Below are 25,538 nucleotides of genomic sequence, written 5' to 3' on the forward strand. Positions count from 1 at the left end.
AAAATACAGAACGATGCCCAGACCCAGCCCTCAGGCTCCCCGAGGCACTCCTGCTGCCTGGCCCCTTGCATGTTTCCCCCATACTTTGTCCACTTTGGGAAATAAGTGCCCTTCCAGTTAAGCATGCTTGGACTAATTAATTTATTCCATCTGTTCTTTCCTCTGGAACTTTGACCATGACACAAAAGGTTCCAAAACAGATTTGGTTCTTTTATTGATAACCAGGTCACCCATAATTGATAGAGTAGAGTATGGAGGGCCAAAGGGAAGGGGACACATAAGATTTTTTTCCCTTTTCATTTGCTTGGAACATTGCTGATTTAGGCAGTACTTGAAGACACAGAGACATTGGAGACTACGTACAAAAGTAGCTAATCTCTACATTGCAAGGGAATTTGTAAACCTAACCCTGTTCAAGTCATTGATAGAAGAAATGAGAAGAGAAATAAACAAGTGAGTGAATAATTGTTGAATGAATGAATAAATAAATAAGTAAGTAACACTAATGAAATACTGACAGGAGCCAGCTCCTTGAGCAGCTTGGGAGTAGATAGAATAATGTTGTGTCACCAGTGAGATAATTATACCTCACAGAAGTGAAATAACTTGCCTTAGGTGGCAGAGTACAATTCAAACTCTGGCCTGCATCAACCAGTCTATTCCTCCTCCCAAGCCACACTGAGTTCTGTGTATTATTTTGTTGTTGACAAAATTCTGATGACTCTAAGCCTTTTACAGGACACTTTCATGTCCTTAGAAGTGGGGAAAATCAGTGAACGTGGTTAGCATGGGTGAGCTTCCCCAATGGCCAGGGAGAAGCCAATGTTGCGTACATGTATAAGCTTCCTTCATTAAGTTAGTCACCTTTATTTGAAGTCAAATGCTCTTTATCTAAATTGACAGCAGGTTTCTGATCAAATATTACTGAGTCTACCTCTAGGTGTGAACCTGGGTGAGTTCCTCTGTATACCCTTGGTTAATGCCTTGTGACTGTAGGTGCCAGAGCGGAGCAGTTTGGCTCGGCCTAACACAATGTGACAGCTCAGATACAAAGGAGAAAACAGCCCCTCTCCACTATCTCCTACATTCCCTGTATTTATGTGCACATTTCCATCCCAGTCTGCAGTGGACTTTTTAACACACCAGGTGTTGCCACTTGGAAAGGTCACTTTTACATTTGCAATCTTTGCATCATGTTCCCTGCTATGGATTTCTGGAGCAGAGGGAAAAGAATCCAATGCAAGTGTGTATTTGGTCCCTCCAATACCCCCATTGGAAGTGAAAGGCCCAGGCCATTGGGTTGAGGTAAAGGCACTGGTGGCCAGAATCAGCACCCCAGGGTTATGTACTAGTGCTAAGCTGACATTGAGGCTGTCTTGGGGGGTCAGGACAGATTTTCTTCAGTTCAAGAACAATGCCCACTCCATCCCCGGAGTCAATTGAGATAACCTTGACAACAGGAACAATGAAGAGCACATCATTTTCCTGAGGATGTGCGGGTACACGGAAAGATCTCTGCCAAAGCTCATCCCCTTGCCAAGACTTCCAGGTGTTTCTTTGTGTTCGCACAGAGAACTAACATCATTTTTTCCTTCAGTTTGGAAGAGGTGGTCCAAAGTGTTTAAGCGACAGTAGTTGCAACATGTCAGATTGGGAATTTATTATCTCAGCCCCAATAGGTCTTAATAAGCCTTACACAACTGTTTAGGCATTTATTCTATTAACGGCTGTTCATTCTGGTGGCTCCACCTGAATATTCATGATCTTCCTATCCCCAGAGTTTCAGCATAGCAGCTGTTGGAAACCCGCAGCAAATGTTCAAGAGAGTTCCACAAATATAAACACCCTCACAGCTGAATGTTCCAGCTCTGGCCTCACCGAGGCTAAGGCATCAAACATTTATGTCAAGTGGGTTTTGGAGGGCAGCGTTTACAATACTAAAATAATCCTTCCCTTCGGGAACCCTTCACTCTGCTTGGGACACGACCATGAGGACAAAGGGTTCAGGACAGCCTGAGTCCACAAAGATAACTGCCTCCCTGTGTTTCCCTCCCATAATGAAAAGCTCTGAATAAATTCCAACCTGAGGGAAACCAGAGTACCCTGGGGGATGGGATGCGGGCAGAACGTGCACCACACTTCAGGGGATTGAGCCGAGAGCAAGGTGGTTGGCACAGGGAATATTTTTAGTGAAAACATATCAAAAGAGAAAGAATTGGTGGTGGGTTTTCCAAAGGGATATAACTAGGAATGACAGGATTAAATTAGCAAGAGGACGATCTGACATGAAATTTAGTGAGATCTCCCCCTTGAGCATATGTTTCCTGCTTTTCAAGTCAGAATGCAGAGTAGAAAAAGTTCAGATTCATCTTGATGATTGAACAAATCTCCCCCTTGAGCAAGTCACTTAACCACTTTGTGCCTCAATGTCCTCATTTATAAATGGAGGTGGGGGCAGTTATGTCAAAGAAGATGACTGGGTGATGCGTTTTGTAAACCAATAGATGTTAATGTGTTATAAATGCATTCCTACTGTCTTTAATTTATCCATAGAGGATTTGAAGAAACAGTTTGAAAGCATAAAGCTAAAGATGAATACATATTTTTTCTAGTCTGTGGGAAACCAAGCTCACCTAGATCATCGAAGATTAGAAGGGAGATCAAGAATGTGGGGTGCAGTATAACTTGCTGTAGAGAAAAAGAATGAGATTATGGAGTCATGTTGACTAGAATTTAAATCCCAGAACTGTGGCTGAAATTTGATCTATTGTGTAGCTTTTATGAGCCTTGGTTCCTTTATCAGTAAAATATAAAAATGTATGTAACTTACACTTTGCCCACAAAGTTTGAGATGTGCAATGCCCAGGATAGAGCCTGGCATGACATTGCTGTTCACCATCTGGCCCAAAGCAGAGCTTGCCTGCTAAAGTGGGCAGACCAGAGATAAGAAATTCTGTCCAACCCTACTTATTACCCCATGGTATTGCTATTATTTCTAGAAGAGCAAGAAAGCTGAAGTTCAGAGTTGCTTACGACTTGCTCTTCAGCTGATAGTAGCAGAGCTGGGACTTGAACACCTTCTAATTTTAAGTCTAGATTTCTTTCTTTTCATTTTTTCTTATAGTTCATTAACCACTACAACCACTAAATACAGACCCTGAGCTATTTTCAAGGGTGTCTTAGCTTTCTTTGTGCTGTGGACCCATTTAACAATCTGATGAATCACGGTCCTTTCTGCAGAATCATTTTCTAAACACATAAAAGAAAATGCATTGGACCACTAGAGATACTTATCATGCTGTCATTGACTCTAAATTAGCAAAACTATGTACTTACCAAATATAGTTATAAAAGTACTTAAAATATCATGTTATGGTAATATAAATGCTTCTTTAGTCATGCCTCAAAGAGCAAGTTCCACTGGAGAGAATAATAAGCTGAATTTTCAAACAGTAGTAAATAAAAATGTTTCAAGATATTTTCAACAGCTGCAATGTGATATAATAATAACTTTGATTTCTAGTAGTGACGAAGTCATGCATTTTGTAATCTTACTGCAACTTACCTCTAATGGTAATTCATAGAAATGATACGTTTCAATTGTAGATTAGCTAACATAAAGATGTCATTTTTTTTTCTCATCCAAATTCATAGATGCTGGTTAAAATCTCAAGGAAATGTTTCAAATGTGAGATAATCTATAACTATGATTTCTAAAATATGTAAGAAAGAAATGTATTCTCTCTTGAATCAAAGTGTGAAATATGATATATCAAGAACCATGTAATGTTTTGAACAGCCAACAATAAAAAATTTAAAAAAAATAAATGCAATGTAAAAATTAAAAAAAAAAAAGAAATGTATTCTTTTTCCCAAATGAACTAAGCAGAACTTTGATGATGACGTAGTGTAATGCAGAAGGGATGTGACCAAAACAGAGTGTGAAGGACTTGGAGACCTACCCACCTGGGTCTCCTTGTCATGCCCCTTAGGCCCAGGAACCTCCAATGGAAATGCCCGTGAGTTATCGCCTTCCCAGAAAAGACTTTCTGTGGCTTCCCAACACTTGTTGACAGTACAAAGCTTTCTCAAGACAGAACCCTGGAAGGTTTTCCAGGGATAACAGCCCTTTCCTGAAAGTGTGCTTCCATTCCACTCGGAGGAAAGCTTGCTTTAAGGGAAGGGTCCAAGCCACCAGGAAACTCCAGGAATATTCCAGAGGTAGCATTGTTCACACGTAGGCCTGCTCCCAGTGAACAGTAACGGCTTCAAGCTAATAAGGAAATAATCCATTTTCAGCAGATGAAAGAAGAGGGATCAGAAAGGTAACTTGAGCTGAGGGTAATAACAGTGCCAAAAACTTATAATGGAAACTATCTAAAGCATCCAAGACTCTTTGTTAGATATGAATGATTTCTTTTTTCTAGTGAAAAGTGTATGAAGAACTTGAGAAGAAGGGCCTGAGTGGATTTTATGAAAAAAACCTCTGTCTGGGGAAGAAGGGCTTGGGGTTAGGTTGCGCTCCACTGTACCCTCCGGTTCCGCAACAGGGCGGGAGTTGAAAGATGTGCAGGCCACCACAATGTCTTTGAACTCTCTCCTCCAGGTTTTAACTGCAAGTTCATACATGTTTCCTTGAAATATCTCTGTGTAAATGTGCAATACAGAGCAGGGACAGAAACGAACTTTATTAAGAATTCTATAAAGGGTGCTGCACACACCTGCTAAACCCCATTCTGCATGCCCAAAGTTTTACTGTGATCACTGGGAAGAATTTACCTCCTTGAGTTACTTGGGTGCATTATTCGACATTCTACCTATATACAACAATAAAGTTTTTAAAGGCAGGGTTTTTTTAAACATGAAATGATTTTATCAAAAATGTTTCGCCCCATTCTGAAATAAGAACTAGAATCTGTGGCCTCTACTATCCAAATGTAAAGAACTGTGAAAGATACCTAGTGAGCTGTGTTATCAGTATATAGTTATTTTTATTCATTCCCTCATCTATATGTTTAAACAACTATTTATTGACTGGCTTTAGGCTCAATGTACTACCTACCAGAAGCACAAGACATAGTCCTTGTCCTCATGGGGAGGCAGACATTAAACCAGCAATTATTCAATCGCTCCTGAAAGAACTGATTCTCTGCCTTCAGTATGACTAAAATGCACCCAGAAAAATTATTTTAAAAATTACATATTTCTGAATATGTAAAACCCAAAGTGGGACTAAGGAATTAGCATTTTTAATGAGCTCTACAGTGAGCCTAATGCAGGTGGTTGGAGCCCCCACTCAAGAATCCTGCCACTAATGAAGCCACAGAACAGTCCATCTGTCTTTCCTGTAGCTCTCATCACTCTCAACTGAAGCTCTCTACACAGGAATGTCCATTTCTTGCTTCAGATCCTTTGTTAAAATGCCTTTGTCTTTTCCTACACTATCTTAGAGCTCAGTCTTCAAGCATTAGGACCTAAGTGTTAAATAATTTATTTCTAGGGAAAACTCTGATTCCCACCAACATACTCTGCTGCAGTTTCTTGTTTTCTAACCTGAACCATCTGCCCCTCTACTTTTTTAGGCAGTTGAATTGCTTCTGTATTCTGTGAGCTTCAGGAGTTGGAGGAGGGTTTCACACCCCTCGGACTGAGAGAGTCACATTCTATTTCCAAGGTGCTCAAGTCCTTCTAACACAAAGCCATTTAATATCCCTACCCATGCAGTCTCATCAAGGACATGTCTGTATAACCTCTCATATCACAAGAGTGCACAAACACCCACCCACATGTGTATAAGATCTATATAGATAATATCTCTCATCTCCTTAATGTTTTTGGAAAGTATTAATTTTCAAATTTTTATATATAAACTACATACAGTTAGCAGTTCATTCAAGAACTAGATTCTTCTCAATTCTGGTTTTTATAGTGTTTTCACAAAATGAAGGACCCCAGTCTTAAAATATGATAACCCTTTCTCTTCATAGAGAACAGGATTAGGATCATCATTGACATGACCCCACGCCTAGACTGCACTGTGGTTCAGCCCATGATCACAACACTAAGGAAGGACCAGATTTTGTCTCCCTCCTATGCAGTAATTTTGCTGCATAATGATCTCTGAACCAATTAACTATATCCAAGTGGATTCCAAGTGTAAAACTTTTAAAAGTCAGTCCTTATTTTTTTTATTTCTCTTAATACGAAATAACTTACTATTTAAAAATTGGTTGCTTAGGGCTGAGCAAAATTGGTAAAAAAAAAAATGTGAATTATAAATTGTCTTTTCAGATAAATTTTAGTATAAAATATAACTAAATTAAATAAGTGTTGCCAAGTAGAAGATATGCTGCCCAGCCCTGCTTTAATGAGCAGATAAAAGTTATTTGTAGTTAGCAATACAAAGGTTGCTAAATTGCTTTTTTTAATGCTTTAAGCTTAGGACACCCATATTTCCGAAGTACACATCATAAGAATTATCCAAAATTGGCTCTATGAATTCTCAATAACAGTATTAAAGCAGATTTAAGACCTGGATAATTTTGTGAAGTTCATTTCAGGTCAAATTCCATGATTTTGTGATTAACTCAACATCTTTTTTTTAATTTGGTAAAATTCTTTTATAGATTACCATAAATAATTGATAGATTTTGCTGAATCCATTACTTTGTTTCCTGATTTTCGTAGGCAAATTAATCCAGTCGCCCATGGAGGATTGGGTCCAGGACAACCATCCCCAAAATCTGTTCAAGTCCCTTCTATAAAATGGCATTGTATTTACATAAAACCTTTCCTATCCTCACATGCACTTTTTTCTTTTTATTTCCCGTGTGTGTGTGTGTGTGTGTGTGTGTGTGTGTGTGGTATTGAGGATTGAATCCAGGGTTGCTCTACCACTGAGCTGAGTCCCAACCCTTTTTTTTTGCAGGGAGTGGGGTTTTATAGGGTTCTGAACCACTGAGCCACATCCACAGCCCTTTTTATTTTTTATTTTGAGACAGGGTCTCACTAAGTTGTCCAGACTGGTCCAAACTTGTGATCCTCCTGCCTCGGCCTCCTGAGTCACTGGGATTACAGGCATGTGACACTACATCCAGTTCCTCTCATATACTTTGAATCACTTCCACATGACTTCTAATACTTTATACAATTTAAATACTGTGTAAATAGTTGTTGTACTATATTACTTATGGAATAATAGCAAGAAAAAGAGTCTGTACATGTTCAATATAGGCACAATTTTTTTTTCAAATGTTTTCAACCCCTGGTTTGTTGAATCCATGTATGAAAAACCCAACAGATATGGACAACTGGGTATATTTGATGTCATGTCAAAATCATTACATTCCACATTATCTAACTGAAAAAAAAGAAAAGGCAGAAAACTTTATTCTAAAGGTGTACAGGAGCACAATAACAAATTTATTTGTTAATAGTATATCATAGAGGCTAAGGCATAAGGATTGTGAGTTCAAAGCTAGTCTCAGCAATTTAGTGAGGCCCTAAGCAGATTAAAGAGAACTTGTCTCTAAATAAAATAGGCTAAGGTGTGGATCAGTGTGATTGAGCACTTCTGGGTTCAATCCCCTGTACCACAAAAAAAAAAAAAGTATATCATAGTGTTTCACTTACTTCTAAATTCATTGTATCTTTCTGCAATCAGTTATTCTGTACAAAACACAAAGCAAAGATAGTTAATAATATTATAGTAAAATAAGAGAATCCAGAATTCTGTGAGCTTTTTCAGGATTAAAACTTAGGTCTTCTGAGTCCAGAGTGTACCTGATCTATAACAGAAATTCAATATGTATTGGTTTAGTAAGAAAACAACTTTATCAATCAATCAATAAAAATGGTTGGAGATGACCTATCTAATTAAAATAAAGCACTAGTAGACAAAACCAGATACTCATTTGTGCACAGAACATCTCTTAGATGCTTAGGAATGTAGGAGTCCCATCATGACACATAGCCAAGACTGGCGATATAATTTACAAGGCTTGATAAATGCAAGGCCTCTGTTTAAAAATAATTAATAACTTCAAGACAGTGACAACAGAGCATCTGAGCACAGGCCCTTCTAAGATCAGGGGCAGGGGTTGTGGTACTGCACAGATTGTACACCCTCAAAGCCAACCCTGTTGTAACATTTTAAATCTTAAGAGCACTGGTCTTTGTCAGGAGTGGCACGGTTTTGTAGATAGCATTTTGGATATTAGGGGGAGGGGGGCTCTTGATTAGTACAATAACCGGAGGTCCTGCTGGTACATGATAGACAGGAACCAGGGATTCCATAGATCCTCATGTCAGAGACAGTGCTGGACTATGTGTGCTTACCAGAGAACTTTTGAATATCCCACCAACTATTCACATCAGTGAAATGCCTATTTGTAATCATCTGAGTTTAAAATCTACCTTTGTTTCATATATACTGTATTTTCTAGGAATGTGACTATTACATCAATTTCTGGAAAGACTATATGCTTTTTGTTTTGAACTGTCCATTAAAAATAGTAACATTAATGACTGCGATACTATGTGCAGTATCTGAGGCACCAACATAACCTGCTTGCATCAGTCTGTATTTGTAGCCCTCTCATCATTCAAAGTGATTCAAGGTAGTACTCAAGGATCTGACTCCTTCCTTATGTCCTCTAGTGGGGCACTGGCCATACCTTTACATAAGGAAGTCATAGATTTTATCATAAATTATTTTCCTTTTATTCCCCCTTTATATCAAAGTTAGGGCATTTCTTTGTTTCTTATTGGATGAAAGTTATAGTATCAGAGCATTTTATTTCATTTTGGCAAAAATGGATCTCAAAATATTTGTTATGTAAAGTAGCTTTGGATAGAAAAAGGTGAGAACCAAGGGCTTAGAAGCATGATCAAAAAATGTGTAATTTGGAAGGAATTTGGGGTGATTATCTTCTTCATTGATAGATAAGGATATTGATTCTGAAAGAGATCATATATCTTGCCTAAGGCCACCCAGCATTTATCTGCAACGCCATGACTTCAATCCACGCTGATTTCCAGGACTGTATACAATAATCCTTCCGTTCCTTTCTTCTTTCCTCCCTCCTTCCCCCTTTTTTTTTAACTCTTCTTCTTCTCCTTCCTTTCCTTCTTCCTCCTCCCTCCCTTTCTTCCTCTTTCCTTCTCTTTTTCCCTCCCTCCCTCCTTCTCTCCTCCCTCTCCTTCTTTTCAGTAAGTACTTCCTGTGTGATAGACATCAGGGTGGTCCTGATGTTGCAGAGATGACTGAGACCCAGTCCTTAAGGACTGAGTCTGAACATGGTGCCACAAACCTCAGTGTAGACCTATGGGCAAGATTTAAAATGAGCAAATGACTGACCCCTATGGGAGCTACAGGTTCCCCAGCAAGGTGTAATATGAATCTTTTTTTTTTGTCAAGAAATATTTTATTGTTGTATAATAATTGTACATATTTGTGGGGTACATTAGGATAAATCAACACATGTATATAATATATAATGATCAATTTAGAGTAATGAACACTTCCATCTCTGTAAACATTTTCCTTTTATTTGTATTAGGAAACTTTGAATGCCTCTCTTTTAGTTCTTTACAAAATATGTAATAAATTGTTGTGAACCATAGTCACCTTGCTTAGAATTTGCATCTCAAATGGGAGAAAGACTCTGATATGTAAGGACAGGGTAGCTCTCATTCTAAACTGTGCACAGAGTATACAAAGACACAATAGTCGAATCAAGACTGTCTATAATAGAGTGTTAACCCCTCACAGCTCTGAGGGTCCTTTAATGTTAAAGAGAACTTAACATAAATGCAGGGTTGGTCATTATCTTGCCAAACACAGCCCAAATGCCAAGCAGTCGGCAGGACTGTTTCAGATGACTTGGGACTCCCTAAGGCCAACAGGGAGAAGGGAAGTGAAGGGAGGGGTCTCCCTGCAGCTCTGTGGGCCTGATAAGTCTTTGCATTTCTGTGGGCACTGACCAGAGTGCAAACTAAGAAAAGAGCTTGTTGATTGCTGAAGTGATTAAGTGGATCACCTTATTGATTCTCGCCCAGCTTGGAAGAGACCTCAATAACCAACATCAAGTGCTTTAATAAGAGCAAAGGAAAGATTTACTGAATGCAAGTGTTTTTCATTAAAGGGGATTGAGGGGACATAAAACATGGTGACCCACCAGTGAGGGGCCATAGCATAGCTACCACAGCATGACAGTTAGCCTGGTGACTCCCAACCAGACAGAAAAATAAGAGGAAGTCCAAAAGATAGTCCTTGAGCTAAGCTCATCAGAGCCTTAGAGAAGAATTTCTACCTACTGATTGCTAGATTGTCTGCTTGCATCATCTCTTCCCCTCCACTCTCACACCCCATCACCCACGAAGCTGGGACTCAGCAATCCTGTGCTGCACAGAGCCCAGGACTGGTGCCATCTTAGCTTTTTTTAAGGGATTATCTCTAATCTTCACCTTAGACCTAAAAATGATGTATCATTTTTCTCCACATTATAGGTAAGAAAAACTAACACTCATGAAGTAACTTTCAAATGATAGAACTAGAATTAGAACCCAGATCTCTCTGGCACAAAAGTCTATGTTTGAAATTTTTTCTCTTGGAGATAGGATTTGTGGACATCTATTTTTCCTCCCAAGGCTTTGAGTTGAATCCACTCTACCCTGTATAAGCCAACCAAAACTTTATTTTTATTTAGAAATTGCTTTGTGCCAGTGCCAATCAAATATGACACCATTTGTTCTTCAAAGTCAGCTTAGGAGTTGGCACTCTTACACCCATTGAAGATATGAGTTAGTTGAGGCTCAGAGAATTAACTTGCCTAAGGGTTATTCAGATAAAATATGGCAAAGTGGAACTTTAAAACATTATTATCAAGGCTGGGATTGTGGCTAAGAGGTAGAGTGTTTCAATCCTCTGCACCACATAAAAATAAAATATTGTGTCCACCTATAACTAAAAAATTAATATTTTTTAAAAAAAGAAAGAAAACATTATCATCAGATTCCAGACTCTAACCAACCACATTCTGTTGCCTCTTGAAAGGCTAAATGAAAAAGCAAGGCAAGTCTGAGTAGGAATGATCTGTTCATTCAAATACTCACTACCTAGCAAGCTCTCGTTTTATCTCAAGCATTTTTCTAAGCATAAGCAACAGGTGATAAGCAAGAAAAGCTGTCGTAGAAATAGCATTTTTCTGGGGACAGCAGAAAAATATGATAAACAAGAAAAGTCCTAATAGAGAAAATTGCAATAAAGAAAATAAAACAGGGCAAGCAAGCAAGAAGTTTCACCTGGAAGAATTACCTGTGAGTTGAGGCTTTGATGACAAATGGTTCTGACCATGCAGAGGTTTGGGCCAAAGGCATTCTAGAGAGGAGAAACAGCAAGGGCAAAGACAACAGGCAAGAGGGAACCTGGTGGGCTGGGGTTATGGCTCAGTGGTAGAGCGCTCACCTAGCATGCATGAGGCACTGGGTTCGATCCTCAGCACCACATAAAAATAAAAAATATTATGTCCACCTGAAACTAAAAAATAAATATCCTCTTTTTTTAAAAAAAGAGGAAACCTGGTGCCTCCACATGATGGGGAAGGCCACCATGATCACAATGTCCTGGGGAGGAGGATAGAAGATGAGGTCTGGAAGGAAGAGTAGCAAGGTCCCTGGGCCTGGCAGTCCACCAGAAGAAGCTAAGTTTTATTCTAATTGAGAGAGGAATTCATAGGAGGCTTTTAAGGATTTTAAACAATTTTCATTTTAAAAACACAAGGGTACCTGCTGTTTGGTGGGGATAAGAGAGGATACAGGGGTATGTGATTTTTTAAAAAATGCTGCATATCTTTAGCCGTTAGGGAAATGTAAATCAAAAGTGCCATAAGATGACATTTCACCCAGGTAGAATTTTTATCATCAAAAACAAAAAATAGCAAAGCTGGTAAGGATGTTGAGGAAGGGGAATTCTTATATTCTGTTGGTTAGAATATAAATTAGTACAGTCCTGAAGGACAAGAGTATGGAGGTTTCTTAAAAAAAAAAAAACTAAAAATAGAACTACCATATGCTCTAACTATCTAATTTCTGGGTATATAACCAAAGGAAATTAATTATCATATCAAAGAGATACCTGTACACCTATGTTTACTGTGGCACTATTTACAATAGCAAAGACATGGAAACAGGCTTAGGGTTCATCAACAGATGAATAGATGAAGAAAACATGATATATATATCATGTTTATATATATATATATATATATATATATATATATATATATATATATGCACACCATAGAGGAGTATTCACAAAAAAGAATGAAATCCTGCCATTTGCAGAAAAATGGATGGAATTAGAAGATATTATGTTAAGTGAAATAAGCTGGATACAGAAACACAGACACTTCATGTTCTGTCTCACATATAGAAGCTAAAAGAAGAAGAAGAAGACTTGAAAGTAGACGAAAGTATCAGGTATTAGGAAGGGTACAAGAAGAATGCTAGAAAAAGAGGATTTGATGTAATCAGTGCATGCATATGCATGTATGGAAATATCACACAGAACCCCATGAACATATAAATAACACATGCTAATTTAAAAAAAAATTAAAGAGAGGACACGGAGACAGAGGAGAGTCTATTGCAGGAGTCCAGTTGGAGCAGTCATGTCGGCTCAGTTGGTGTAAGCAAGAAAAGTAAAGAAGTGGCCACATCCTGAATATATTTGGAGAGTGTGCTGACCTCCTTTGCCACCTTGCACTTCTGTAATATGACAAGAGTTACCACTTTTTGGATACCCCCAACGGTGCCCCCTGCCAGCTGCTCTCCTTATGCCTGGGCTGGCTTCTGCCAAGTTACACTATGAAAACTTGACTGAAATAACCGAAATCTATGCCGTCATCTCCTCTGCACACCCCAGGAGGGGTTTATGAAGTTTCACCAACAATATGTGCTTGGAAGCCAAACAGCTCCCCTGCACGTTGTTCATGGTGGCCCAGACAGGAGAAACCTCGCCTGCAGAGACTCCTGGCCTCCCTCAACCACCCTGGACAGTTTACCCTATTCCCTGTGGTCACAGCAGCAGTGACTTCAGGGGAAAAAAATAGAAAATGAGGCAAACTAGAAGAAAATTGGTCTCACCCTGAGATACCACCTCATCTATTTAAAAGCAACTGAGGAGTGCTGGTTTTCCTCATGACATGTTAGTGAAAATACGCGGAAGGTATCTGTCTCCTGCCATGTTTCAGCCCATTCTAGAAATCAGGGAAGATTCATCAGAAGGATAATGAAGAGTTTGACAGGGAAGTGTTCCTTTGTGTCATGTTCTCAGGAGGGAAGACAGCCACTGGCATGCAATTGTCTGCAGGTCTGACTTCTGGGAGACAGAAGGTTGGGCACAAGGTGAACTGTCAGGAGAAAAAAAAAATCGAGGGAACCTTAGAAAAGATGGGTCTTCTACATAATTGATCTGACAGAGCACTGCCCAGCCCATCACTACAGCTGAAAAACAGCCACTCTCCCACGTGGGAGTACATTTATGTTTAAGGGCACCAGACGCCACCTATTAAGGAAAGTGCTTAAGCAGGAAAGATAACGTGTCTGTCAGTCTGAACTAGTGAGTCTGGAAAACCAAACATATGTCAGAGCTTCAGGATTAAAAAAAAAAATTGTTGCCCATTCTGGGGAGTGTCATAAAAGGTAAAACTAGACTTATGCTCAGCACCCAGAGTTTGCTTATCTTATAAGGGTAGAATGAAAGATGTGCATTGTCTCATTGACAAATATTTAATTCACACCTACCATTTGTCCATTATTCTACTAGGAATGACATTCAACAAGATAGGTCATCCCTATATCAAGGATGTTACAATATAGTCAGTTTTTAGGCATATTATGGATACTTCAGCATATTTGTAATAAAAGATTAACTTTGCTTATTTGCAGCAAAGTAATATAAGGCCAACTTCAGGTTTATTCATCCAACAAACATTAATCAGCCAACGTGTGACCTACTGTATTAGATGTTTGGGGACACACAGTTAATTAGATCTGGACAACTGTCTAAGGAGGCTGCAGTGTGGAAGGATGATATATAGATAAGTGCAGCCAATGACAGAAGATGATAAATATTATGAAAGAAGGGAGAAATACAGATAAAGAATTTTAACTGGAAGGACAAAAGGATGGCTGCCTGTGGGAGATGGAAAATGGGCAAAAATCTCCTGGGTGCAGTGGAGCACACCTGTAATCCCAGCAGCTCAGGAGGGTGAGGCAGGAGGATCGCAAGTTCAAAGCCAGCCTCAGCAACTGTGAGGCACTAAGCAACTCAGTGAGACCCTGTCTCTAAATAAAATACAAAATAGGGCTGGGGATGCCCCTGAGTTCAATCCCAGGTATCAAAAAAAAAAATGGGCAAAATCTATTCTCTGCCTCAATTTCCCAATTCACTCATTGACTCCATACATATAATTTGAATTCTTGCCCTATTTCCAATATTGTTAGGTTTGGAGATGAAAATCAGACTAGCAGGAGATGACAACTAACAGGATAAATACCTCAGCACAGGTACAGAAAGTGCCATGGGAAAACAGAGAAGGGTGCTTCCGAGCCTGCCTGTGGCCAGGGTTGTGCACACAGGAGACCTTGAACAGGGAGCAGCCCTTCGCTGAGTGGGAAGAAACATGACCATGGAAGGAGAAAGAAGGGGGACAGAATAATGACAACTCCAAAGGGAGAAGTGTAGGGGTTCAGGGTGTGTGAGAGTCAGGGATTAGGAGAGGGAGACTGCCAGTTTTCCCAGGAAACGAGAAGGTGAGTTAACAGCCATGGTGTAGAGTGAGAGTGGTCCAGGGGGGTTGTAAGGCAAGGTCCACTGGGAGGCTGCTCTGGGAAAAGTAGGAGGATACTAATAAAGAGCAAATAAAAGTAGAAGTAGAAACCACAAATTTGTTGTGGAATAAATACACATGCAAAATGTTCAAAGAATCCCGAGTAGGCTGGGCTTGAGAGTGGAGAAAGTGCATTACTGGACAGACATAGCAAGACAAGTGTGAGGAAATGGGCAGGGCTGGGTGCCATGAAGAGTCCAGGTGAGCAACAACTGGGTCTGGCCTGATGGGTTGAAAGGATCAGGCCAAGGAATTGGTGCTGGAATGGTGAATAGTTTTCATCTCAGCTGTCGGCTCCCACTCATAGAAGCCTGTGCTGAGGAGTCCTACCTCTGGGCGCCACAGGAAAAAAAGCAGCACAATTAGTCACTAATGTTCTCCATGTGCCTGGAAAGTGACCACAACCATAGGAATGAGGGGCTGGATGAGGTTGTAAAAGTAGAGGAGTGAGAGAGGTGAACTCGAGGGCAGAGGAAGATGTTGGAAGTGGAGGTTTCCACGTGGATCTCTGGATGGACATGTCAAGGCGTAGAACATGATCATGGGAAGATTTGGTGGAATAGACAAGGCACAATCCAGTGTCCAAATACATGCATGCTGTTCTTTTTGTCCCATTGAAGAAAAACAGGTACCTTCAGAAGAAAAAAGACACTTGTGACATAAAAGTGCATGGAGCTAGAGAATATCATGCTAGGCGAAATAAACCAATCCCAAAAACCAAAGGCCGAATGTTTTCTCTGATAGGCGAATGCTAACTCACACTGGAGGGAGGGGGCTGGGGAAGAATAGTGGTACTTTGGATTAGGTAGAGGGGAGTAAGGGAGGGGAAGGGTATGGGGATAGGAAGGATCGTAGAATGAATCTGACATTATGACCCTATGTACATATATGACTGTATGACCAGTGTGATCTACATATATCATGTGCAACCAAAAGAATGAAAAATTATACTTTACATATGATGTGTCAAAGTGCATTCTACTATCATATATAATTAATTAGAACAATATTTTTAAAAAACTATGCTCAAAAAAATCAAAATTTTAAAAATGCGTGTGATTAGAAAAGCCCTTGCTGTTATAATATAAATAGGAAAGACTAGGAAACACCCATTGCTGCCTCATCTCAGCCTCCGTTCTCAATTTGCCCAACAAACTAAGAGCATACTGCATACCGGGACCTCCATCAAACTCATGGCTCAGGCTGACGCACTTGAACTCTGGTGGAGAAACCAGCCACTGGCCATGTCGTCTAACAGAGCAGGCAGGGTAGAACCAATAACCTCTCCTCCCATGACTGAGCCTATGACATTTATTCATCCATTCATTCATTCATTCATTCATTCATCTATCTATTTTTGCCATGCTGGAGATGGAACAAGGGCCTCATGCATGCTAGGTGAGTGCTCTATTACTGCCCCCCAGCCCTCATGATGTAAGTGTAAGAACACTCATTATGAGATATTCCCTAACAAAAATTTCTAAGTGTACAGTAGAGTATCGTTGACTATAGGTACAGTAGAGCTCATTCTTCTTACTCCAGTGAAAATTTATGCCCTTTGATTAGCAGTTCCCAGTTTCCCCACTCCCCTCAGCTCATGGTAACGACCATTCTACTCTTTTGACGATTTTCGATACCCAATACAACTGGAGTCATGCAGTATTTATCGTATTGTGACTGGCTTATTTCACTTAGCCTAGTTTTCTCAAGGTCCATCCACGTTGCTGCATTTTACAGAACTTTGTTTTCTTTAAGGCTAAATACCATCCTGTTGTCTGTATATCCATACCATCCTCTCGTTCTCCATTCATCCATCCATAGACTCTCAGTTTGTTTCCACATCTCTGCTATTGTGAATAGCACTGCAATGAACATAGGAATGTTAATATCTAAAGATCTTAATTTCAGTCTTTTGGGAAAAAATGCCCACAAATGGGATTGCTGGATCATATGGAAGTTCTATTTTTAATTTTTTAAGGAAAATTACTGTTTACTGTTTCCCGTAAGTGATTGCACCACTTGGCACTCCTACCAATAGTGTGAAAGGTTCCAGTTTCTCCACATCTTCCCCTGAATCCCTCTCTGGACTCCAGAGTGACAGTGTCTCAGGAGCTTGGCAAGGATAGGCCATCACTCCCCCCAGCCCAGTGTCACCATGAAGGGCTAAACACACAATTCTCCGTATTTCTGTTTGCCGGCTTACATGGTGAATAAATGCAGAGGAGGATTCGGGGTTGGAGGGAAGCATGAATTCATGGCCCTGCAGAGCATGGCTAAAAGTGTTTGTCAAAAAAAGAGTTAATGACTGCCTCTCTGTGGGAAGCCCTAAAGAAATGAGTGTTCTGAAGTGTAGAACATTCGCTTTTACGGTAGGTGGTGTTATTGTTACATGTTCATACAGACAGTGCTAATTAACAATCCTAAAGGCCACATCATTAAATTATTTCTCAGCTTAAAACCCTGCAATGTTTAACACATCCCAGCAATTCAATTATATCCAAGAATCCAGCCTGAACACTAGGCTCTGTTCTCTGGCTGACAAAGTACAGGCTGCTCTCAAGAGCAGGTGAAGCTTAAACAGGAAAGGAGATCTGAACAACTCCTTCCTGTTCCTTCCCCGACACACACCCTAAAATGAAGCAACAACAATCTTCAAACAAAGTATAACGTGGGCCCTACTTTTCAGGCAATGAAATGTGGACCCTAACAATTTTTCTATGTATGCATACATGAGGAATGGACAAGATCTTCAAGATCTCACTCAAAAAAAAATCAAATCACTGCCCTCACATTATTCAAAGTCTACTGGGACTCTCTGTTTCCCCCAGAACCTCCCTCTCTTCCTGTCATTTCCAACCATTACACAGTACAATTTGGGTTTGAACTTGGGGTGACTTTGGGGCTTTGGGCTGGGTTTTTCCAGCAGAAAGCACTCTGAAGAGCACACAAGGCCTCTTTGTCTCTCTCTCCCAGGGAAATAGCTCAAGTACAGAACACAGTGAGAAATGGCTTCCTTACAACTGAAACACACATACACGCGCACACACACACACACACACACACACACACATACACACACGCACTTGCCCCGTGCACACTCAGGCACGATGTGCACAAAGAAGCTCTCGCCCCTCACTGCCACCCGCAGTCAGATCCTCTCTGTGGTGAGACAGTCCTCTGCACAGGCACAGAGCCCAGTTCAGCCGGCCAAGTGGCCTCAGTCCTCAGGACAAGGCTTGGCAGGCAACACCATGACAGAACCTCCCGCTTGGAAGGTGCTGGTGCCGAGACCGCATCTGGAAGCAGCACATATGTGATTCCACTGGTTTTCACACAAAGAGGCAGACTGTGCCAGTGGCCAGCTGGCCAGCTGGGCACTCAGCTGCAACCACAGAAGCAGAAGAGAGAGCGACCCGCCTGATTCCCTTTGCATGGTCTCCCCAAGCACTCAGCCTCAGGCCAAGCCCTTTCCTCATCACACCCCCTCCGTCTGCGGGCACAGGGAATGCACGCATCTCCTTAGCAACGTACCACCAAATGTGTTGCCTTACACAAAATGCACTCTCAATGAAAGTTTATTAGATGGAGTGATAGCTGGATGGATGGATGGATGGACAGAAGAGTAAAGCAAGCCCAGATGCTGCTGCTGCTCTCTCAGGCGGGTATTAGCAGGGCCAGCAACGCTCTTGTGGTACTTCCAGTCCCCATTCTCTGTCCAAGGGAGACATGGCTGCCTGGTCACCACATTCTTATTAACAGACCTCAGACCCATCCTGCATGCCCCATGGTAGTGCTCCAGCAGGTACCAGTAGTCCTCAGACAAGACAATCAATTTCCTGTCCCAGCATTAGGATGTGACCATTGTTGAGTTCCTGGTGAAAACGTTTTCTTACTGTGAGACCTGAGAAAGCTACTGAAACTAAAATACCACAACCAGACGCCTTGTAAAGGATGGTAACAACTGACTTCAGAAGCTTAATGGTGATTAATGAGAAAATTCAATAAGCCTTGACATCAGAGGTGCCCAGTATATATTGGTGGTTTGTATCCGGTGGCTAGTTGTAGATTATCAAGACCCTTGTTTTTATACAAGGTCTTTGTCATTGCTGTCAAACATGAGGCATCTCTCCAAAAGGCATAGCAAAAAAAAAAAAAAAAAAAGGCATAGCATGGTACTGGGACTACAGGGAGCACCATGAGAGATACCCTCCTCATATGGACAGGGGAAGCAGGCATCCTATAGCCAGCCTCCAATGATGCGAGGGGCATTACTCAGAGGCAGAGCAGGAAAAAGAACAGGCTGGCAAGTGAGGAGGCTTGGCTTTCAGTCAAGGTCCTGCCTCAACTAGCTAGATAAACAAGGAGAGGTCACTTCTCCCTCTCATCCTAGGTGCTTCTGAGAAAATTCCACAAGATTGCATGAAAACTGAAGTCCCTTCAACTCGCCATTCTGTGGTGCTGTTCTTTGAAATCTGGTTTACAACTCCTCACCTCCTCACTGAAGCCTGTCCTAAATATTCCCACCAAAAAATAAAATCTCCGTCCTCTGAGGATTGGTAGCACTTATCTGTGCTGTGTATCTGGAAATTAGTCCACAGAATGGTCCCTTGGAATGATGCACTCAAATCATACTAACTGTAGGCCCAGGGATTAGTCTAAAGCTACCCACTCCCACCCCCACCCACCCACACACACAAATTCTTACAATCCTCTCTAACTAGGAACTAGGTAATGCCAAGATACCATTTTATAGATGGAAAAACTAACGCACAAAAAAAAAAAAGCAAAGAAATAAGGTCAAACAGCTTTAAGTGCTAAGGCAGACACTTGAACCCAAGGAGTCAGACCTGTGGTCATGAAGCAATAGGAGCTTTCCTCACTATTTAGCATCTTACTACTTTCCCCAAAGAAGCCCAGAGGCAGTGCTGCCCTGGCACAGAGGCTGTGTGGCACAGTGCTAAGCAAAAGGTCTCTAATCTAGACTGGTTTTGAACCCCAGTTCTGTTCAACTGCCTTATGCTTTCATTTTCCTATGTATAAAATAAGAGTCGTAAGTACTATGTGGTCATGAGAATTAAGTGGACTGCCCTAAGCGAAGTGTTTAGGGCAGGGTCTGGTGCTCAGCAAATTCTGAGCCACTTCTGTTCCTATGAATAGGAGCCCCATCCAGCACTCTTTTGCACTCCCTGTGCTTTGGGGCTGGCTTGGTTAATTTCACTGGCTCACTGAAGAGCATGGAACCAAGTTCAATGCTGTCTCTACCACAAATTAACTTTGGGACCTCCAGCATGACAAGGAACTTCCAAGCCTCAGTTTTCTTGATTTATAAAATGGGAATCCCACATGCTGCCTTGCGAAATCCCACAAAGTTTTGCTGCTCAACTCAATAAGATAGATGGGTAGACGGTGCATGAACCATTAGATAAATGAAAGGGATTACAATTTGTTTAGTCCTGATGACAATACCACGTGAGGGTCTCTGAAGGCCTCTGCTCGAGGGTCATTCTTTACGTTGCTGCCAAAGCAGAGGAGACAGTTCTCTCTGAAGGAGCCTGGTTTGTAGAATTCTTGATAAGCCAAATAATGTTATCATATATCATGTTGCAGAGGGGCACTCCTGATCCTGTCAAGCTTTAGAAACTACTGTTCTGTGCCCACTATTGAACAAGTCAAGAGTTTGCAGCATGTATGACTCTACTTCAAGGCATCCAAAGAATTTTGTATGCAGTGGGACATAGAAGCCTGTTCAGTTGGTGAGAAGATAGGTAGAAAATGATATTGCAGACCAGACAATATTATGAAGGAGTCGTCATTTAAGTTGTTATTCCTCTTTGGAGTTAGACACATCTGAGCTTCACTGCCAATTCAATCACTTACAAGCTATATGGCCTATTGAATTTCTCTCAGATTCACCTAGGACATTTTTTTATTTATTGTTTATAGATATACATGATAGTAGGGTGTATTTTGACATAGTATACATACATGAAGTGCAACCCATTCCAATTTTGACCCCATTCTTGTGGTTGAACATGATGTGGAATTACACTGCTCTTATGTTCATATATGAGTATAGGAAAGTTATGTCTGATTCATTCTACTGTCTTTTGTACTCCCACCCCCTTCTCTCTTCCCTTTATTCCCCGTTGTCTAATCGAATGAACTTCTATACTTCCCCTCCGTGCCTTCCCTTGCTATGGGTTAGCATCCACATATTGGAGAGAACATTCAGCCTTTGGTTTCTTGAGACTGGCTTATTTCACTTAGCATGATATTCTCTAGTTCCATCCACAATTTCATTCTTCTTTATGGCTAAGTAATATTGCATTGTGTGGATTAGAAACCTACCAGTCTCTGGTACATAAGATGTGTTCAGTGAATTTACTAGTCCCTGTTGTTTTTTCCCTCTTTGGGAACTCCAGGATATCTCAGTTCAGCATGAACATACGGACCCAGGAGTTCTCAAGTTTGGCTTTGCCTGTTCTTTCAAGCTATTGTAGGCAACTCATGGTCTGAACTTTTCCTGACTTCTGCCAACAAACATTTCTTTGGCCCCGCCACATCAGACCAATGCTGGCTGACATGTGCTGCCTGTTATGTTTCCCCATCCAGGTAATGTTTACTAAAAGAAGCTAACTCATGACAGATCTTAAAGACTAATTATGGCCAGGTGCTGTGGCACACACCTGTAATCCCAGCAGCTCGGGAGGCTGAGACAGGAGGATCGTGAGTTCAAAGCCAGCCTCAGCAACAGCAAGGTGCAAAGCAACTCAGTGAGACTCTGTCTCTAAATAAAATACAAAATAGGGCTGGGGAGGGCTGGGGTTGTGGCTCAGCAGTGGAGCGCTCACCCAGCACATGGGAGGTGCTGGGTTTGATCCTCAGCACCACATAAAAATTAATAAATAAAATAAAGGTATTATGTCCAACTAAACAAAAAAAAATTTTTTAAATAGGGCTGGGGATGTGGTTCGGTGGTCAAGTGCCCCTGAATTCAATCTCCAATAGCCCCCCCCCAAAAAAAGACTAATTATGATCAGTCTTTCTCACATTACTCCTGAATCCTTGCTTCCTATCCCATAATTTAGCACAAAAATATATATATCATGGATTTTTCACAGTAACTAAAGAAGATTATGTATCAGTCAACTTTCGCTGCCTAACAAATCACCCTAAAACCTGGTGATTTATAGTAATAACCATTTTTTTTTAACTCACAGTTCTGTGGGTGAGCAATTTGGGCTGGTCTTAGCTAAGCAGTTCTTTTGCTGGGCTCAGCTGGGTCCTTGAGGCCTAAGCTCAGATCTCGTACATCATTCTCAACACATTCAAATGCTCAGAACAAATCAAAAAGCCAACCCAGATTCAAGAGAAAAAGACTCTGACGAGAGTTACTTCCCAATTATTGTGGCAAATTCTGCATAATACCACAGATAATAAATGAAAAACACCTGGTCTTCAAAAGCTAACTAGGTTTCCATCAGATTTTTGGTTCAGAAATTATTGCATGACATTTATATGAAATGAGTAAATATGTGTTGAGGCTTTCCAATGTGTTCATCACTGTGCTAAGGTTCAGTAAAGAAGAAAGGATTTTAAATATATTTATGACAGTCTTCACCCTACAGTGCTTATAATCAAACTTGGGGTAGACATATGTACACAAAAACAAATCGTCAGACCAGAGTGAAATCTCAGTTCAAGGCAATTGTAGAATAGCTATCACAAGGGCAGAAATGAGTTATTGTTACATGCATTACACAGACAATGCTTCTAAATCAGAGCAGAATAGGGTAGGATGAAATGGTCAATTAAGGCTTATCAAAGAAGGGAGGATTTTAGATTAGTCTGGAAAGATGGTCAAAGTGGTCCAAAGCACCAAACTGAAATGACTCCCTGATGGCTACCTTATATCCAGCCTCCCTCTGGAGTCTCTTCTTTCATAAAAGTCTCTCGATTGCCATTGATTGCATGACTAAGCTCTGTTTCCAATGCTGTGGGGGAAATGGGAGGAAATTCTAGTCCTTGGAGCCATTTTTTTTAAAAGAAAATCTTTCTTGCTTGGAGCAGAATGGTACCAGGGAAAGATGATGGATTTATTTTAGTCTTCATAGCTGGCAGTCTTCATATGCTTTTCTTCTCAGAGATTCCATTTACTAATCTTTCATCTCTGATGGGGATTCTACCTTACAGAAGAACATGGAACATCACAATGCAATTGAGTGTAATGCTCTGTCCACATAGTAAATAATAAATATCGTCCTTGTCTCTCGGCTCCTCCATTGCCTCTGTCTTCTTGACCAGTTATTTATTAACTATTCCACTCAGCCTAATACCTCATAATCACCATAGCATTACACTTCCACTGTGGTAATCAGGCAGCAAAGCTCATTCCAGATGATCCCAAAATAGCACCTGGAACAAGAAAGGTGTTCAATGATTTTTTTGTTCAAACTTTTGCATTCCCTGGGACTCGTTATATTTTTTTATACCCTTCTCCTTCTGCCCAGAATAACTACCACCTCCCCACCACCACCACCATGCCCTCATCCAATCCACCAGCCCAGCTAATTCCCATTTCCTTCTCACTATTCACCTCGGGCAGCTACTCCTTCAAGAAGATTTTCCTGCCCCATTTTGCATCCCAGGTTTAGGCATCCCTCCTCATTACTTAAAGAGTACATGGAACAGCACAGTCTCACAGGACTTCAGAAAATATTTATGGAATAAGTGATGGGATGGTTGGATAGCTGGATGACCCAGGGATCCCAATCAAGAAGTCAGTTTGTCAAAAATATATTTCACATGTTTGGGCAAGTAAACATGAGGCATGCATTTTCAAATCAGAGATGGAAACTAAACTCTATGAAGATGCAACGGCTGGTGATTAAGGCTCAGTCTCATAACTTAATAGATAGACACATGTAGAAAGTTTCTGCTCAGCACACTTACACACATTGTCACTCACCCCAACCTGCAGGTAGATAACATAATTAAAAGGAAACGCATAAAACCAAGGGGGGAAAAAAGCATTCCTCCAAAGTTCTGAAGGCAAATTTGAGACTAGGTCCTTGGGAGACAAGATTCCTTACCAACTGTCAGATTCAGCAATCATGAGACTCCAGACCTGAAGTGTTTCAGAGGGCAATATTTCTGTCCATGGAGACTAAAGTTAGTTGCTATTAGATCCCTAAACATAAATCATTTTCATCCTATCCAAGGCTCCAGCTACCAAGGGGACCAGGGAACCCCACCTCTCAGCTTCCAAATGTCCACTTTCTCTATCACTATCCACAAAACTTTCACCACCCTCTCCTCCCACCTCATCATCCACGTTTACCAAGCATGTTGAAATCACAGGAAAACAAACACTATTTATTTAATTTGGAACACCATGAAATTTTTCTTTTAAAAAACTTATAAAACAAAACAAAGTACTTGTTTCAAATATGAAAGTCAAGAAGAACATAGTATCTGAATTTAGTTAAAGAAAATGCTTATGATTAGTGTATAGTATTTCAAAGTGTCAGACAAAAGAGAAAGTACTGATCTCTTCTTCCATATTTCCTCCCATTGTTCTTTCCTTCATTCATTTGCTGACTGTTATATGCTGAGAAGTCAGCTGTGCCCTTGATATGAAACTGAATAAGGCACAATTGTTTCTCATGATCCAGGAAAACAGTAGCATGTAATAGTTACTACACCATGTGAGAAATGCCTTAAGAGATATGTCCAGAGTGCGGCAGGGACACAGAAGAATCATCACATCCAGATCAACCTGATGGATCACAGAAATCCTCCCACAGGAAACAACATCTGAAGGATGGAGGTGACTTTAAGGATAAAAGGGAATTTTCCAAAACAAAGGGCAGGGGTTGGAGGGGCGGGGCTGCAGGTTCCTCACAGCTAGAATGGCAACCACAAAGGAAAGCAATGAGTCTGCATTTGCAGAACCAGAGGCCAGAGGTCACTCACTCAGGAATGAGGGAAATGAAGCTAAAGAGATACCCAGGAGTCAGGTCATGAACTATCTGAATGCAAAGCTGAATTTGAACTTTACCTTAAAAGCTTATTTATTGAAGGGTTGGAAGCAAGCAATGCCATTCCCCAGTTTGCATTTAGAAAAGTGGCACTGTCGTAGTGCAGAGGACAGATAGTTGGAGAATGAGAAGGGAGGCAGAAAGATGACCTAGAAAAATATTCCAGTGAACTTGATGCGAAATGGCAAAGATCTACTGGATCAAGGCAATAAGACCAAGCCCACTCACGGAGGGTCTCTTAACTTTGGATGGAACCATGTACTTGTGAATGAAACATCCCCACAAAGAACAAACTAGAGCAATCAGCATTACCTGTGTTTTCCTTTGCATTTCTTGTATGTTGGCTTTCCTTAAGTATTTGGTTTGGGGAAAATGTGTCTTTAACAATCACTGTGGTCAGAGGACCAAGGCTCTTCTCCTATCCCAATTATTTACTAGGCGTGTTCCTTCAGGTGAGTTGTCTTTTCAAAGTCTCAGTGTCCTTATTTATAAATTAGATCATAAAGTTTACTTCCTAACTTTACATAATGATTAAATAAAGTAATGTAATATAGAATTGTTTAGCCAAATAAGTTTCAAAAATGAAGTAAGTTGTGACATAATG

At 40.7% G+C, this 25,538-nt stretch overlaps 1 long non-coding RNA gene across 7 annotated transcripts in view; it reads right to left on the bottom strand.

Annotated features, from left to right (window-relative positions):
* Nucleotides 1-20,786: 20,786 nt before the first annotated feature.
* The window catches only part of LOC124096936 (uncharacterized), a 65,837-nt gene continuing 61,085 nt past the window's right edge, over nt 20,787-25,538 (bottom strand). For all 7 annotated transcript variants that reach the window (XR_006853048.2, XR_009227397.1, XR_009227396.1 and 4 more), the window contains one exon: nt 20,787-23,309. This is a non-coding gene — a long non-coding RNA (uncharacterized LOC124096936). The remainder of the gene's footprint in view (nt 23,310-25,538) is intronic.

Source organism: Marmota monax, unplaced genomic scaffold (assembly GCF_021218885.2).
Source record: "Marmota monax isolate L192 unplaced genomic scaffold, Marmota_monax_Labrador192_F-V1.1 WCK01_AAM20220418_F8-fsc00023, whole genome shotgun sequence".
In the NCBI taxonomy this organism is placed as follows: domain Eukaryota; kingdom Metazoa; phylum Chordata; class Mammalia; order Rodentia; family Sciuridae; genus Marmota; species Marmota monax.